Here is a 17,812-nt window from a genome sequence, read left to right on the forward strand (position 1 = left end):
GCTAAACCTGATAAATTCTGAGCCACCATAAAACATATGTACAGTGATACCATATCGTAACATAAGTACAGAGGAAAGGCACATAGTAATTTCACATGCAGTCATATACCAACTGAATACCACATATTGACTTTGTTTTCTTAGTTTAAGTAATAATCCTTTTCCAAATGCATCTATTGGTCTATGCCAGCTGCTAAGCAAACAGATTCTTCAATAACAAGGTAAGAACATGGTTCACAAATGCATAAAACATTAAAATACACCTAAACAGATTGATAAGAGATTTTAAAATTCAGTTCAATTACCACAACCTTATATTTTGTCCTTACTGCTGCCAGCTGGAAAAACATTCTGGCCCATGTAATTTAAGCAGCATGCACTAAAGCTGGTGCACACATTTGACTTGTCCTGTGCAACTGCACAAAACCAATGCTGTGTTTACATGGGAGAACTAAATCCAGTTCTCTGGAAGCATATCCAAAAAACATTAGACTTTTCTTAAAAGATTCAGAACATATATATATATACATATATATATATTGCATCCTGCTCTTATTCCTGCTGGCTAATGCAATGATTTTACATCAGGCTGCTGGGGTGAGATGTGAGTCAGCTCTGAACGCATATTTTTAGAGAAGGAGCTTGCTGGCTTAAAAGCTCTGGTGTAAATACTCTCAGCTGTTTAAATGGGCAGAATTTCACTGACTCAACAGAATTATCACTTTTCATCACAGAGATGGTGAAGAAGAGGAAAGAATGCAGCTCACTAGTTAACTTCTGTCATTTAGCTTTGGTACGATTGTCAGGTTTAAGATAATGAAGATGCTCTGACATCTAATGAAAAGCAAACTGCTGGAAGGCACAGTATTGCTTTGTCTCTGAGGCTTGTGGGAACCCAGGATACCATTGTTCACAAGGGATAGGGAAAACTTTGGGGAACTTCAAATGGGAGTGTAAATCAAGTAAAATTACCACAAGCTTATTTTAGAGGTATTACATCCTATTCAAAACACTATACAGGAATAGCATCACTTTGGAAAACTAAAAATAAAATTGAGAAAAGGAAAATAACACTAATTTAGGAATTCAAGTATTTCTGAGCAAAGACAAAAGAGTCTTCTCTGGAACTGATGCACCAGATTGAACTTGTGTGACCAGCAGCATATAAGGCCAGAAACGACAACCATATGAAATACATTTGCCTCTTCCAAATGCCATGCTCGGTAACAGCCCAAGTCCCATTGCCCTGTATATGTGAAATTTCTCCAAAAAAAAAAGTGCAAAATATATTAGACTTCATGCTGTTGAATCATCTCACACTCTGACATAACAGGAAAATTAATTAAATCAGACTAACCCATGCATCTGTTTCCTGGAAACATTGTGACATTTCAATTAAAAAGGAAATTCACAGATTTACCTTTTAGTACCCTTTGAGGAAAAAAAAAAAAAGTTCTGAAACAGTCCTGGTCTCTCCATCTTTCAATCAGGAAAGCAAACTGAGCTTGTGATGACAAATATTTATTATTATTATTTATTTATTTTTTTTTTTTAAGTCAGTGGGAAATGGGAGTTGTCTGAAATTTTGAAAATCTTCACCAATTCCTCAATGTGTGAGCAAAACTCCACAGTACACCATTCGGTTCAGCAGCTCTAGGTGACTTTATGAAGTTACCTAGGTAGAAGCCTCAGACTCCAGCAAATGAGATACAGCTCAGCTGTAATGATTTTTCTGTAAACATCTTCATAACATAATAGGTAAATAAGAATAAATTATGCTGTCTAGTACTATAAAATGAATAAAAACAAACACATGCAATAACTGCTTTTGACAGGCTTTTAAGAACAAAAACCTCCAAAGTACACAAAAAAAAAATCCACAAAACCTTGCAAGGTAGTTTTAATGAATCTTTCATGGTTCAATAAACTATTTTATTAGGTCATTCTCCTGATGAAGCCATGTTCAAATCTCATTATATTATTCAGAAAGGAATAAAGTGCTAGTGTTATTGAATTTCTTATAATTAAAAAGCAATTTGTTGGAATTTTCTTTGCTTATTCTTTGTGTTGTTTGTTTGTTTTTTTAATAAAAAAGAAGGGTTTGTGACAAGTAACATTACACTGCACATAAGTAGAAGACGACACATCCTACACAATAACAACTCTTTTGCATTCAACAGCTGGAATGCACTTTAAGCTTCTGGAAGAAGCCTCTTGCTGCCAAATCCTTCCCCCTCCTGTTATCTCTGCTTTTCAACCCAAACCCGAGAACAAGCTTTAATGTCTGGATGCTCTGAAGAAAGCACACTAGGTGGTCCCTATAGCTGATGTATAATTAATAGAAAGTAAATCAGTTCCTTTGTATAGTGTATAAAGTAAAAACCCAGTCAAAATAATCAGCCTCATCATGATGTTCTGTTTCCAACAGAAATTAATTTTGTGAACAGCAGGAGTTAGAAATAAACATGTGTGTGCAAAAAAAGACCTATTACCGTCGTCTCTGCATGGAGAGAGACTGAAAGGTACTTCCAGAATAAGGGTTAGAGCCCCTGGATCATTCCGTGTACAGACAGTATTTTACCCTGGGATCTTTAGGGAAAACAAACAAACAAACAAAAAGAGTGGAATAAATGGCAGCACATGCCTTAGCAGCTGGAACAGATACAGCTAAGAAGTTGGCAAAAGTTTATCAACTCAGATGACCCTCTGAATCTAACCATAATTGGTGGATATGGATGTAATGACAGTTTTATTGATTTTTTTTCTGGGACCAGGGCTCCTCAGGCTCTAAGTACTAAATAAGGTTAAAAGAGCATGAGATTTCTTGAGAATTTGTTGAGAAATATATATATATACTCAGTTGATAACCTGTGGTTTTTGCTGTTGTTTTTTCGGATGTGCCCAAAGACTGCCTGGAGAAGTTGATACAAAATAAATCTGTTGAAGGTTAGTAAATCCACAGGAACTCAGAAAGACCCTGTTCTCAGAATAGCTGAAGCCAGAAAGACCTTTGAGAAGAAGTATCAAATATGCCTGTGGCGCTCCTGTGTAGAAATCTGCTTATGAGCACTGCTGGAAATGGGTTCAGTGAACCCAGCAGAGATCTCTTATGTTCCTGTTTCCCGTGAGATACAATCTATGTAATTGCAAATCCTTGCAGGTGATAAAGAAGCACGTCAATAGTACACTAAATGGCAAAGTATCCTTCCCTTTGTGTAAAAATGCAGCCCTCTATTAAACAAACTAAAACTGTTCAGAAGCATTTGAGGGAAGCTCAAATTATGCTTTCTCTAAATAATTGCTGTATTGCTGAGAAGAGAGGTTTCTACTATTAGGCCCAAGAACTATGCAGCAGCTACAAGTGTTTTTACAGTACCACTTAAGAGCTTTGATTATCATAGCACTCAATTGCGTGTGAGAGCTCCAATACTCTGGAAACAGCCAACAGAACTGAAATCTTAAATCATTTCAGCCCTGTTCACCACCCATTTCTCTGTTAAGTATGTCTTTTGATAACAAACCAGCTTGGATACAGTCATGTAAAGCTCTTGTAGTTCTCAGCATGACTACATAACTGTATGGCAACTGATTAGCAGTTTATCAGTTCATCATCGTTGAAAGAACAATGGGATTTACTGCTATATACATTTGTTTGATCATCCAAGTCTCCAAATTACATTTCTTGTAGCTGTTTTTATCAGTGTCCCTTTCTATCCATCTAAATACCTAAGTCTACTTACACTCTTTTTAATTTGAAAAGCTCTAAGTTGTGGTTTCACAGCTCTTCTCTTATTGAGAAGTCCAGAAATGGTACTGCACTACGAAAGTGTGTACTTTCTACACCTATCAGAACAGACATTCATGGGTGTCACCTAATTGAACTTAAAAGTTTTACGTGCCTCTCTAGGATTTCCTATGGTGGAAATCTTTTCATATGCCCATGCATTTACACAAGTTGGTAAAAGTTGGTAAGCCTGAAGGCTTCAGCAAGGATCATGTCCATGCACATGTACAAATACATGTCTGCATACTCATAACAGAAAACTATTATTTCTGAATTTCTGAAAAAATGAATCAAAGTGACAGTTCGAAAACAGCAAAAAATTTTAAACAACTACAAGATCTCTTTCAAATCTGTCTGCAGGAGAGTTTTTTTTTTTGTTTTACATTTTTTAAAGGGAAAAAAAGGAAGGAAAAAAGACATTCCTTGGCATGTAGCAGGCAAATAGGAAGCAATTGCTCACTGTCTTTTATACAAGAAGAAAGAAACATAGAGATAAACTAGCAGGCAACAAGTTCAAAATGAACAAATATTCTGCACAATTTGCGTTGGGAGCCCTTCTGACAACCTCTTGTCTTATTTGTGCCCTCTTTCCTAAGTACATGATGGTTAGGGGCATGGTCAGAGAGAAGATACTGAGATATAACTACCTTTAACTTGATTCATTACATTCTTGTAGTTTCATTGTGTTCAGACATGCTCATCACAGCGAAAACACACCAACAAACTCACACACATCATGCCATGGAACAACTCATTTGGTCTTAACACAATTTAGCTTCTTTTTACTCACCAGAACAGAAATACGTCCCATATTTTTACACATACAAACACCCCATATATGCCACTATGTCCCATGACCCCCACCACACGGATGTTCTTAATCCTTCCTTAAATACATGCACAAATTTGGAACAGATTTATTTTTATGATTATTTATCTCTACATTTTAAAAGAAAATGACAATCAAGGTCCGCTCCAGATTAAAATCTAATTGTTTCAAACGTTTTAATATCACTACAGCAGGATACTCCTCAAATGAAGTGGAAGGTAGTGAAAGTTACTCGAGCTTAAAAAATTAATTTGATCATGAATATGTATTTGTCAGTAATCTATATGATTATTATTTTAAATAGAGAATTATCTGATCATCCAGTTCAAATTTTCATCCTGAAACAACTCAAAAATCATGCCACAGACTGGCTACCTTGCTTACCACTGCTAAGTGCTGGTCTGCTGCATCAAGTTGGCATGGACTACAATTGAAAATCACAAACAACTCATCAGAATGCCAGCCGGAGAGGCTGGCTTTTTGCGCATCAAGGTCAGCATGCACTTTACTTGCCCCTGAACCCAAACTCTGCATCATAACTATGCTGAGTCACACAGTTGGGCTGCTATAATATTTATTTTATTCTATTTTCACAATTTATTGCTGAACAGATTTTGAATATTGAGCAAGACTAGTGATTTACCTGCATCAGGAAAAGCAGTAATTTCAGCTGTGCTCTGGAAATGTGGTTCTGCCTCCTCCTGCTAAGGCCTGACAATATTCACAGCTGTGCCGTTCAGCCAGGCAATGTAATGATTAGGCACCTATCCAGGAAACCATTCTTCACAAGAAGTACACTTGGAAAAAGCTTTATTTCTTGTTAGTCAAGTTGATATGATGTTACAATAACAGCTTAGGGATATATATCCACCAGGTACGTTAAATTCAGTTTCCAGAAGCATTATCACTGCTTGCACAGTTTAAAGCGCTATAAACTAGTTCTTGTGTATATACAAGATGCAATTATTTTGGCTGCTTACTACATAGAAATTTGTAACATTTTAAAAACTTCCAATAAAAGGTAAATATATCCAGAAAATAGACAACATGAGAGGCAGCTTCACAATTTCAAACTTAGTGGATTTTCCAAATTTGAAAATGCCCAGGACAAAAATTGGCCTGGAGACTTGGTAGAGAGAAACTTCTGCTAACGGAGAAAATACAGATACAGCATCTGCTCATCATCTTTTGAATTTCTGCCTCTGAAAACTTGTTAAATACAAAACTTCCAGAAATAGACAGCATCAGTGGAATTCATAGATTAAAAAGAGATAGAAAAATTATTCAAAAATCCTAAGCTTTAAATGTAGTAATAAAACATAGTGCATTGGTTTACTGCCTGCAAATGAAGGCAAGTGTTTAGCTTGCTTTAACACCATCATATGGAAGACAATATTCCACTGCACATTCCACTGCAACCTTTAATGTTTAAACAAGTGTTTTGGTCAAAAGAAAAGTTGGAATTAAAAATATTGGTTTTTGGTTGGTTGGTTGTTTTTTTGCCTTTTTTTTTTTTTGGGGGGGGGGGGAGGGGGGGGGGGGGAGGGAGGGGAGGCAATAATAGGTGATGTTTATTAGCAATTACCTCTTTCTTCTGTTTTCATTTCCTCAGAAAAGCAACAAAAAACAACACCCAAAGGAACGTCACACATGTTCAGCCTCACAATTCTTGTTGTTTTGAGAAATGGCTTCATAATTACCATATTGAATGTTCTTTAAAAATCTAAACACATCTTTCAAGTTTAATAGAGTAATAAGCTGCATAAATTACAGTTACACAAGACAGATTTTAAATTGGGAAAAAATGCTTTGAACTCATGCGCAAAGAAGTAACATTCAAAGAAAGCCAAATAAAAAGGAAAAATTGTGATGACAAAGAATAGTATTCAAAGCCTTACTACAAACAGCATGAGAAGTTCAGATACAGAGAAATTATTTTTGGTTTTGTTTCAAACTGTCTTGATATTTAGGATACGCGAAACAATGCTACCTTCATAAAAGACTAATTTTTTAAAACCTAGCTGGAGCAAAAGCGGCAAAACATATGAATGCTTTGAAATAGTCTGTGAATATGTACTAATCCATCTTTACAAAATTATATGAAACCCATTTTCCAGAATATTTTCTGTGAATATAGAAGTTATTATGAATAACGCTGAATCTTGTAATCTATTTTTTTTTTCTTTCTTAGAAAAAAGATTCAGCCTCAGTTTTATATGGAAGGGTAAATGTAAAGCACTTTGCTTTCACTGTAGATTTTATTAATTATTCCAAATGTAGATCAAAGCCTAGTAGTCTTGCAAACTGGCAAAATTAACAGAGGGTAAAGTCCATGTCAAACTAACAAGTACAAATCCGTTGATTCTCCAGTATTTATAGCTTTCCCCTACCCCCTTGATTATGAGAATTTTTAAATACTGTATTTCAATTCACTGAAAAATAAAATTAACTTAAATAAAATCAATGGGAAAAAGTCAGGTCCAACTCACTAGAGGAGGGGATCACAGTCATTTCATGAGGACTAGAATACGGTCTAGTCTTGGTTTTTTGTTTGGCTCTTTTTAAAAGACAAGAAATCTGGAAAATCGTACATCTGTTTTGGCAATTCTTACTAGGGACATTGTAGCTTATTGTAACTACAGGATAGTGGCTTACATTGAGCTGTCAAATTACAAAAGGATTCTGCCATTTATTCAGCAGAACTGAGACAGCCTCTGGACTATAACAGAACGACAACAGCATGAAAATATGGAATTAACAACTGCTTCAAAGCAAATGGTAGTCCAGATTTTACAATTTCAGTGACAGATTTAAAAAGGAACATGTTACACAGCACGTGTGCATTGTATAGCCCATTTTCCTGAAGGTGATGCATCTGCTGATTGCAACAAGCTTTGGATGCAAAACCACACTTTTAAAATCATTTTGATTAGACAAATTCTAACTGAAGTCTTTTTTAAAATGGAAACAGCAGTTAAGTAGCGTAAATGAAATACATAGAAAGAAAAAACTTTTCCATATGTTTATACCTTACTTCCAGATGTCCTTCAAATGATAGAGAATAGCACTAATGAAAGATGCTGCGTCAACTGAGCCATGATGGACTACCCTGTTTCTGTGAACGGATACAACTCACTAGTGCAAAGACAATGTGAGGTTTAGCAACGTCATGTTTTAAACTCAGCCTACAAAAGCTCTTTCATCAGTTGTTTATCCAGTTTTTGGGATGAACAATGTTTACGGTTATTTTTTTTTTCTACTTTCCCAACCAAGCTGCCAACTGGCAGTTAGCACAGCATCACTAAATAAATGGAGGTGCATCACAAATCAGCTGACTCACAAGGCTCAGAAATGTAATGTAAACACTGAATGAAAAACTAAAGGCTGTTTTTCTGTGCTTTTTTTTTTTGTGGTACTTACTCTTCACTATCCATAGGAAATGTCTAGCCCTTTTTTCTCTCTCTAGGGTCTACATTTACATACAGACATTTGCACACACACACATATAGCAAAAGGATAGTACAGCATCACAGAAAAAAAAAAAAAGCAATGAAACACTCAGACTTCAAGGTGGACTTCTGTCTTAATCATCACACTCAATAACCAACAAATAACCAAACCTAACCTATTGGTCTATGCTAGATGGCTACTTAATGTAGAACTCATTTTTCTACTGTGTGATATCCAACAGAATAGATCAGTATTCAATAGAGGAATCCATAGGTCGTAGACACACCAGCAAATCCTGCTTATTGATCCAAATTCCACAAACGTAGTAAAAACGTATATTAAATAAAAAAAACGCATAGTACAGAAAACAAGGACATGGGAGGTCAATGTTCACAATGTGGAGTCTTCAAATTAATGCAAACTGATTTTAAAGTAATGTTGACTTCATAAATGTTAAGAGCATAAAATTGAAGAACTCATTTAATTTACTGCCAGTTGAACATTGCTAATGTCAATTATAGGTAACTGTAACAGGTCAGTCTTGACCAAATTAAATGCTATCTATCATTATGACATTACTATAGACTTTTCTTGAAAATGTCTTCTGTTAAAGGCAATCAATTTTAAATTAAATTATGAATTCAGTCAGTGTCCTGAACAATGAGGAGCCAAATATGTCTAAAGGTGATAATAGTGATTAATACCTCTGCAACTTTTGATACAAAATTTAAACAAGCTGCAATTTGAAAAGCAAACAAAGTTTTACTGCATTTTACTTATGAAACTTCTCTTCCCTTTTTGATTTATTTCTGGTCACTGATTGTTCAATGGAAGCTTGCTCAGAGTACAGAACGGGGCCTGTTTTGAGCCCCACCAGCATTTTGAGACAGATAACAGATTCCCAACCCCAACCCTTTCCCCCACCCCGAGCAAGTTATTAGCATTCTTCTCTGGCACTTCCCAACTGAAAAGGATCCTTGTCTTTCTCTTTAACAAAGAAATTCAAGTACAACTGATATATCTCACAAGCCTGGTCCAGTACCAACCTGAGGAAACCTGTGCCAAACTAATAGCTTTTTCTTCTGACCTTGCTCCTCAACTGCTGAGGAGCAGGAAGGAGATCCTCCGTTCTTCCTGCTTGCTGCAGCATATACCTTTATGTACCTGCCAGTAGCTTTTGGTGGCAGAAATACTTTTAGATGTTCCTAAGCAGGTATTACAAGGAAAATAACATCCTTCTATCAGAAGATCAAATGTCATCTAAACCAGTTCAGAAGATAATTTAGAGACATGGGTAACTGTTAGATTGCTGTATACACTCAAATGTAACATTTTTGCTCCTCAATACATCCCTAGCCTGCAGACTGCTGCAGACAATATAGGAGAAACGGACCGCTAAAAATCCTTACACCTTAGACTTTTTACCTCCCACTAGTGGGTGCAATTGTTATGTCCCAAAATATGTTCAAGTTGCTAGATATAAACCATAATACATTGATGAAATACATGAACATAAGCAAAAACACCAAGTTGTCTTGGCTTTGTTCTTTAACAAACTTGAATCTCAGCAAGTCAACTGAAGTTTACTTCAGGAAGTATTTCAGTACATGTTCAATAAGATTACAATCCTGAGGCTTAGATTCATTTTGTCTATTCCAGACATCTCATGTGAAGACCTTTACAGGCAGGAAACAATGTACCAAGATAAATATTTTGCATTCTGCTTTTAGGAATTAATTTACTAGTGGGAATGATTTTTCTGATGTTTTCTACAACTTCATAAGGCAGTATAGTTAATATCACTCTAATATCATTTAGACTGACAACGTCTGTTTTGAGTAACAAAAATGTATAGTGATCTCCATTTTCTCCTCATTATAAGTCCTTCTTTTTTGCATTCACAGTCAAAAATATTTAAACCCATAGACAAAGTGTTTGAAATGCTAGCACTATGAGAAATACATTGATAAAATCATACAACAAAATTTTGACTAAAAGCAGAAAAGGTTGCCATGCACAATACTTTTATTTCTTAGTTTAACTATGAAATGTAAACACATTTTTTCATTTGTTCAGGGTAACATTTTGCGGGAATGCTATTGAAATTTAGGTGCCATAGCAAGAAAAAATTCTAGGTGAAATAAAGAAAAAGAATAGCTAGAATATTAAGAGAAAAGTGACTTGAACTTTCTTCAAAGTTCCTAATAGCATAGTTGCTATTGCTAAGTAGGAAATGAACAACTGTTTTTAAGAAGCTAGTGTTTTAGTAATGGATATATCAGGAATACATATACAAATCAGGAATAGGACAAAATATAGAAGATCAAATTATCAAGATAGATTAATGTAATATAGTGAGGTCAGCAAGTAAAATAAAATAAACTAGAAACAATATTAATGTTTTATATGATAGTCATAGATATTAGTTTTCATTAATAATGAGCATACCATTAGGCCATATCTAAATTTAATACAGATAGAAAATAATAATGCCAATTAAAAAAAAAAATAATAATAATAGTTGAACTAATAAGCAATTTATCATTATCTGAGCACAAATGAGCAAGGGATTAATGATACAACAGTACCCAACCTAAGAATGTGAAGACCTGTGACAAATATTTAGCAAGCACAGGGCACAGTCTTGAGATATGGACATCATTGGGATTAATAACAGACAAAGGTCTAAGCCAAAGCTCATTGAGCTTTGCTCACTGTAGCTAAGCCCTACAGAACCACATCTTCAAATTTATGTATTTTCTGTGAGCCTATTCAGCTCCCATAGCCATTCCCCTTTTAAAAAGTTTTGTATAAATACGAGAAAAACTTTATTCAGACCCACGTATTATAAATCAGTCACACTGATGTCAGTTTTTAGAATACATAAGAGTTACACTCAAAATGGGCATGACAGAAGTCACAAAGTCCTCCAAAATTTCCGGCACTCCTATAGCTTCAGAACAGTGACATTCCTCCTAGCTAAAAGAAAACAAGTTTATATTTAGCTTCTATGAAACTGCAAAGGTTGAAAGCACATTCATTCCCCCCAAACGTGCAATAGCTTTCTACCTTGAACAATCTGTTCCGTGTGTTGCTTTTCAAATCAGATGTTAATATTTTTTGACAGACTGCTAAACAACATACAGAAGTCAGTGAGTCAGCAATACAGGACTGCTATTACCTCTGACACCTGACTCCAGCAGAGGCTTTAAAAAAAAAAAATCAAGATTAACTAACCCATGCCTCTACTGACTACAGCTGACACTCAGCAGTACCAGCTAGGTATATGAGCTTTGCACAGTTTAGAAATCTAATTACTGCACCACATCGGAAAGAATACTAGCAGTGTTATGACACCAAATTCATAGAGCAAAAGGAGCTGTACCTACTAGGGATCCTCAGTAGCTGTGGAAAAAGTAATAGGTTCAGGAAGACAAAATCCACAGGCTTTGAAGGCAAAGATTGTTTTCCACACAGCTATCTTAAAAGGCTATCTTGTGAGCTAATTATGAGCCTTGTGAGGCATTTCACCCATCTGAAAGGGGAACAGGAATGAGGCCCTATAACATGAGTCTTCTACTTAGAAGTACTTTCAGCACTGAGCTCAGTTAGATAGTTAAAAAATATCAGTATTTCTTTTTCTTTCAAACAATCTATTATAAAAAATAGTTTTCCAAAATTTTAGCCCACAAAACAAAAAGCCCCAAAATCTACATCAATAGTAAAACATATTTTAGAAATGGCATATCTAATATTAAATAAGACATGAACCAGGTGTTCTCCATATAGGCAATGTATTTTTGCAACTTGGTCTACAGCTCTTTTTGTCCTTTATTATCAAGTCCCTACTTGGAGCCAGATACGCTGCCACTGGTAAAAGAAATAGAAATTCCAGTGTGCTCTTGATGAGTGAGGACATAAAACAGCAGTGGGTGTGGAATCCCATTAACAGTCTTTACCTCCCATAACAGTACACACCCCTCAGAATCACTCAGAGATCCCCTGGCCTACAACACATGCAGAACAACAGACATATGGAGTGTCACAACAATGTGACACCATAAAAATATTACTGTATTGCTCCTTGGACTATCTCATCCTTGCAAACTCTTATATCACTCCTATCTCTGTGTACCAGTTCTTGCAGCACTTCAATTACCCCTTATTTTCCTATTACTTGGGGGTACCCTCCAGTTTGTTATCCTAGACAGTCGAGACCCAATGCATTCAACAGAACTATGCCTGTAAGGTGTTTTTAGTGGACTTGGAGAAAAATGGTTGACAACTTGGTTATACGTCACATTCCACTGCCTCATGTTCCCAAGATATTTTATTGTTTTGGGCATCACTCAGACTACGTAAAACTGGGAGCTCTCCAAAACCATGTAGAATATTCTCTCATCTTTGTAGAGGTACGGGACAGACTTGCAGCACCTATCTTTCACTGCCATCTACACCCACTATATAAAGGCATCCTTGAACCGCTGTAGCAAGCACCATCAGAGGCTGCACACAACAGGCACTGTGGATTTGGAGCAATATGCTGAGACAATCAAAAACATCAAAGAACTGAAGTCAAAAGGGTGCCAGTGCCAGTTAAATGATGATAGCTAGCATTAAATAAGAAATTGTTCCATAGGCATTCAGAGTCCTATAATGACTCACAGGGGGGAGTTAATAGAACAAGAAAATAAAGCTATCAAGTTGTGGGCGTCTCTGATTCACCGGACTTTTCAGGAAGGTTCATAAGAAGATTGTTTTCTGCAGAACATCACAGAGCAGCTTAAGTCAAGATAAAAGGAAAATCCAACTGAGCATCTCCTTTTCAAAGGCACCAGCCCTGTGAGTCAAGTGGATCACAAGTCTGGGCATAATACTATAATCATATAAACTGCTGGATGAATACAACTCTAATAGGTGCAACTTGTATATTTTCCCCTCTACATTTTTACTCATGATCCTTACAATTCGTCCCCAACAATAGTATGCAATTACTCAGATACAGAAATAGGGAAAAAGTAAAGCCCAGAAAAGCCAATGGGAAAATGAAACTTTCAGAAAAGGTCATCAGTGATGACTACACATTATGTATTCAGTACATGTATTTAAAACTATACAGAAAGGCAAACATTATCAAATAAGAGTCCAGTAAATTATTGATTTTAGTAATAGTAAAAACTCTCCTTTTTGGGATAAGAAAGGGATACATTCATTGTGCTTTAGTATTTTCACGTCAATATTCTCTTCTATTCAAATAGCCTTTCTTCATTTCAGCTTAATACCAAGTGAAGATTAGAAGGAAGACAACTAATATTTAGATAGTGAATGAAATAGCATAGTTAGGAAAAAAGGAAGTTAGTACAGACAGCAAACAGATTGTATGTGCTCCCAGCAGCTAGAAGTAACTTATATCCAGATTTAAGAGCACCAACATAATGAATAAATTCCTTATGATTTCAGTGAACTTTAGGAAGTCTTTTATCAGAAAAGCACCGTAAGTGTTTGTCACTTAAATTTTTTTCAATCTTAATCTGAGGAATCAAAGATGATACCTGTGGGTGTCACTGTAGCTTCAAGCCTACCTGTTCTAGCTGGTGGTCATATGGGACTGAAACAGCATGTTATACACTGACCAGAACTAAAGGGGACCCTGAAATAAGTGACAGGACTCAAGCAATCCACTGAGTTTGGGACTGTAAAGACCACATTCAGAAAGCACTACTGTACTCTAAAAATTAAAGTTCTGTCAAAGGACACATTTAACATTCTTTATGAGAGACACTGAGAAGCAACAGAATTAAGATTTTGTGTGTTCACTAGATCAATAACATTATTTTTTACTTAATCAACACATGCTTTTGCACTCAATCCTTTCAGTGCTACTAAGTCAACAAGGAACCAGTACATCCTTCATTCAACATTTTCTTCTGAGCTGTAAAAGAAAGCCTGTCAGTTGAACTGAAAGTACTAAAATACTTTCTGACATACCTGAGTTGTTACAAGCCTACTTCAAAGGACAGCTGAAACTATGACATGTTATTTATGTATGAAAGCGTCATATGGCTCTGCCACATGAGACAAAGACCTGTCCTGAGACTACAGAAGTTTCCTCCAATGCTTTACAAGTAGGACTGAAACACACTTGAATTTTATTTTTTTTTTTGAAATTACTTAAGTATTTATAAACTGTTGCTTAGTATGCTGAAATCACAGTTTTTTAAATTGCTTCCAGTTTTCTCAGTTACAAATCTCTATTTTTCTGAATCAATAAAAGTAGTTATTGCATCCTGATTTGTCATTTTTAAACTTAAATTTATACCTTAACCATTCATATTTTATTTTAAAACTCTATAATTCTGGAGATCAACAGCTCTAATCTTTTAAATGAGTCACTGCTATTTTTAAGTTACTTCTGTATTTTTCCAGTTCCTTCTGACATTTTTGTGTAGGCTACAAAATACTCGATGTTCTAGTACCACATAACTACAGCAGTAATTGAATACCAGTCTATATGCTTGTGGGCAAGGTACTTAGATGACAAAGTATTTTATCTATGAGCAAAAAAAGCAAATATGTTTTAGCATCATTGTGCAAGAGCCATTAAAACAACTAAGCCAGCTATTAAAGCAAAGGGATGCTTTTTTTAGTGCAATTATTTAAATTAGCTTTCACTCATGAGCAATACTGCCCTATATTCTCTACATTCTCCATTTTTCCAACCCAATGCAGTAATAGGGTAGTTCAGAAACACCTCGCTAATGATAGATAGGGTAAAACTGATCAAGTCCTAGATTTAGTCATCAGTCTTATGATTAAGTTTATACAGGAAAATCCAGTGCCCAGGTGAAGCCAATGACAGCTGGCAAAACTCACTACTCTTTACAAGTAAACAATTTTTAAAGTAATTATCTCACATTAGATTGAAAATTTAGCACTGTGCTTCTAGTTTGAATTCTTTACTGCACATCACTTTTAAAGTTACTTTTTTTTTTCCTTCAAAAGACAGTTAAGTATTTCTGTAATAGGTAATTATTTCAAAACTTGAAAATCTCATCTACTTAGCAGCTGATTTGAGTAATTCTTTTGCTTTAACTTGTTTTTGATTCTAGAGACATAGTATAGTTTCTCATTGTTTTCTTGCATATTACATGTAATTCCACTATTGTATTCAGGACTATTATTCTTCTTCTACCAAAACTACAACATGCCAGAAAAGCCATGCATTATTTAAAAGTGCTGTAATTTAGCAAGAGATTTACTAACAAGTTTATGTCTGTCTTAAAAACATGTAGACATACATGTATGTAGTCTCATATATATTCAGAAACTCCTGCTTCCCTTAGTTTCCAGCCTTTGCAGGGGCATGGATGTAGCTACAACAAATGATCACAAGGTCCCAGCAGAGGTTTATTTCTAAGCTGATATATAGCAGTCAGCTCCAGCTCTCCCCCAAAATCATTCGGCTCAATGCAAAATGCACCAAGGTCAGAGAGATGACAGTTCCTCCAAAATAAATAAATCATTACTCTTATTAAGCTTCTTTTTCCAAGAGACAAAAATCATACCTTACCCAGAATATTCTTTGTACCATTTACCAAGAGGCCTTCTAAGTTGTCAGTCATGGTACACCATCTCCAACACTGAACTCCAGAGACACACAGAAGATAAATTGTTCAATATTTTATCAGCTACTCTTGATGTGAGGCACTCCAGCATACGGAGTCTTTTTATTACTCCCTTTCATTTACTGTTGAGAAGCTTTTATCCATTCTCAGACTGGGAAAAACACTGCTGCAAAGTTTCTATCTGCCATCACTAATAGGATTAAGTTAACTAAACATCATTACCTCCTTGTCACCAAGGCCATCTTAAATGAAATCTGAACAAGCCTGCAATTTGACAAACTGAACTGTCAAAGATACAAATAGACCAATACCTAGATAGTTATTTGGTTAGTCCTGGTAGTGACAAGAAACTTCTCTTGCCTACAATGAGCTCGGGAAGTGTGCTCCCTAAATTAATGAGCTGGCAGGGGACCACTGAACTGCTGGAATATTCTCTTTAAGCTTCAGTCTCAGCAGAGGGGCGCACTGGGGAGTAATTGCAAGGTAGCATCCACCACCATTAAGTACAACAGGCTACATGTGCATACAGATTATAATAACAGATATGTATTTCGTATTTTATGAGATCCTCAAGCCAATTTTCCCTGTGAGCTACAAAATACCTTGTCAAATATATTGAAGGGCTGATATATTAGAGTCCCTCATCCTTCAGCTGGCTCAAACTGCCAAGTTCTGACTTTTTTACAGTTTTATAAAATGGGTTGATCGTCTCCTATTGTATATATAGGTTATCTTTGATTAGCACCATAATTCTTGTAATCAAAGTAAAATTTGTTCATACCTACATGTAAATAACCATGAGGCCTTTAAGGCTTGGATTAGGAATTTTGGAAAGGAACTCTTCCTTTTTTGAAAACTCAGCAGTACTTCTCATGGTAGTAGCCATTACCCATCATAACAAGTATTCAATTTTATCTGCAGCTACCCAAGTTAAAAGCAGCAGCACACGGTAACATTCACAGTGGGTATCATTCAGCACAGCCTCTGAAAATACATTTCATTTCAAGGAGGAATCTAAATTGCAGGTTTAAAATAAAAAAATAATAAAAAAAAACACCTCTTCATATAAGAGAGAAGTGTAAATACTGAAAGCAAGTAACATGAATAATTAAAGATATTCCTATTAGTTAAGGAATTCCGTACGTATTTATTGCTACACGCTAACATCTGATGTTACCCACCTGCCTATAACACTGATGCAAAGCACAGATTGGAAACCTGCTGGCCTGCATGCCAGGATCACACTGTATTTAGTGGCAATAAAGCTACAAGCATTAAGTGTTCATTTAGCAAAACCCCAGTGTTTCAACTCTTGGATTAGAAAACACCTTTCAGAATTATTTCAGACTGCATCAAGAACTCTCAAACATTCTCTTGTTCTGCATTGTGCTTATTCTCATGCTAAGGATCAGCAAGAGCAGCTGAACTCCCATTCTCTTGAGAGAGGAGCAAAGACATGAAGTATTTATGCACAAGCAAAGAAAGTTGCAGAAGACAAGCCTGTTTAAACTCCAGCTTCTCATCAAAGCACTCTCAAGCTTCATCAGCTTTGCCTCAGAAACCAAGAACCATCACAGACCAAAACTCTCAGCACTGAGTTTATGAGCTCTGCTCCATGGGACTGTATACTCATAGCTTGTATAGGACATGAATGTTAAAGGGCTCCTTAAAGGAATGTTACATGTATATATCACTATATTTGTATTTAGTGAAAGATAAAGATCATAACCAAGAACTAACCACATGTTAATAATGAATGAATACATCTAGTAAAAACTGGTTTTCAAGTTTTAACCTGATGTGATTTGTTAGTCTTTTAAACACTCATTACAGTAATTTCTAGATCCATAAAAAAAATTTAGCATTCATACAGGTACACAGAAAATACATTAAAATGCAACACTGTTGTAATATCACAGTTAGTTAAGAAACCCTAGCTCTCTACCTGTGTTTGTGATGGTTCATCAGATCAGCTGTGACCTTTCTATACCCACAAAACCTTCAAAAGGTAATGAAAATGGAAGGCAGATGTCCAAAGTTTTCACTGTTTCATACCCAACAGCAATAATACCTAGGCACTTCTGCACTTCACAAGTCTCACAAATTAACCAAAACTCTTCTGTA

The sequence above is a fragment of the Anas acuta genome, chromosome 6 (assembly GCF_963932015.1).
Source record: "Anas acuta chromosome 6, bAnaAcu1.1, whole genome shotgun sequence".
Lineage (NCBI taxonomy): Eukaryota > Metazoa > Chordata > Aves > Anseriformes > Anatidae > Anas > Anas acuta.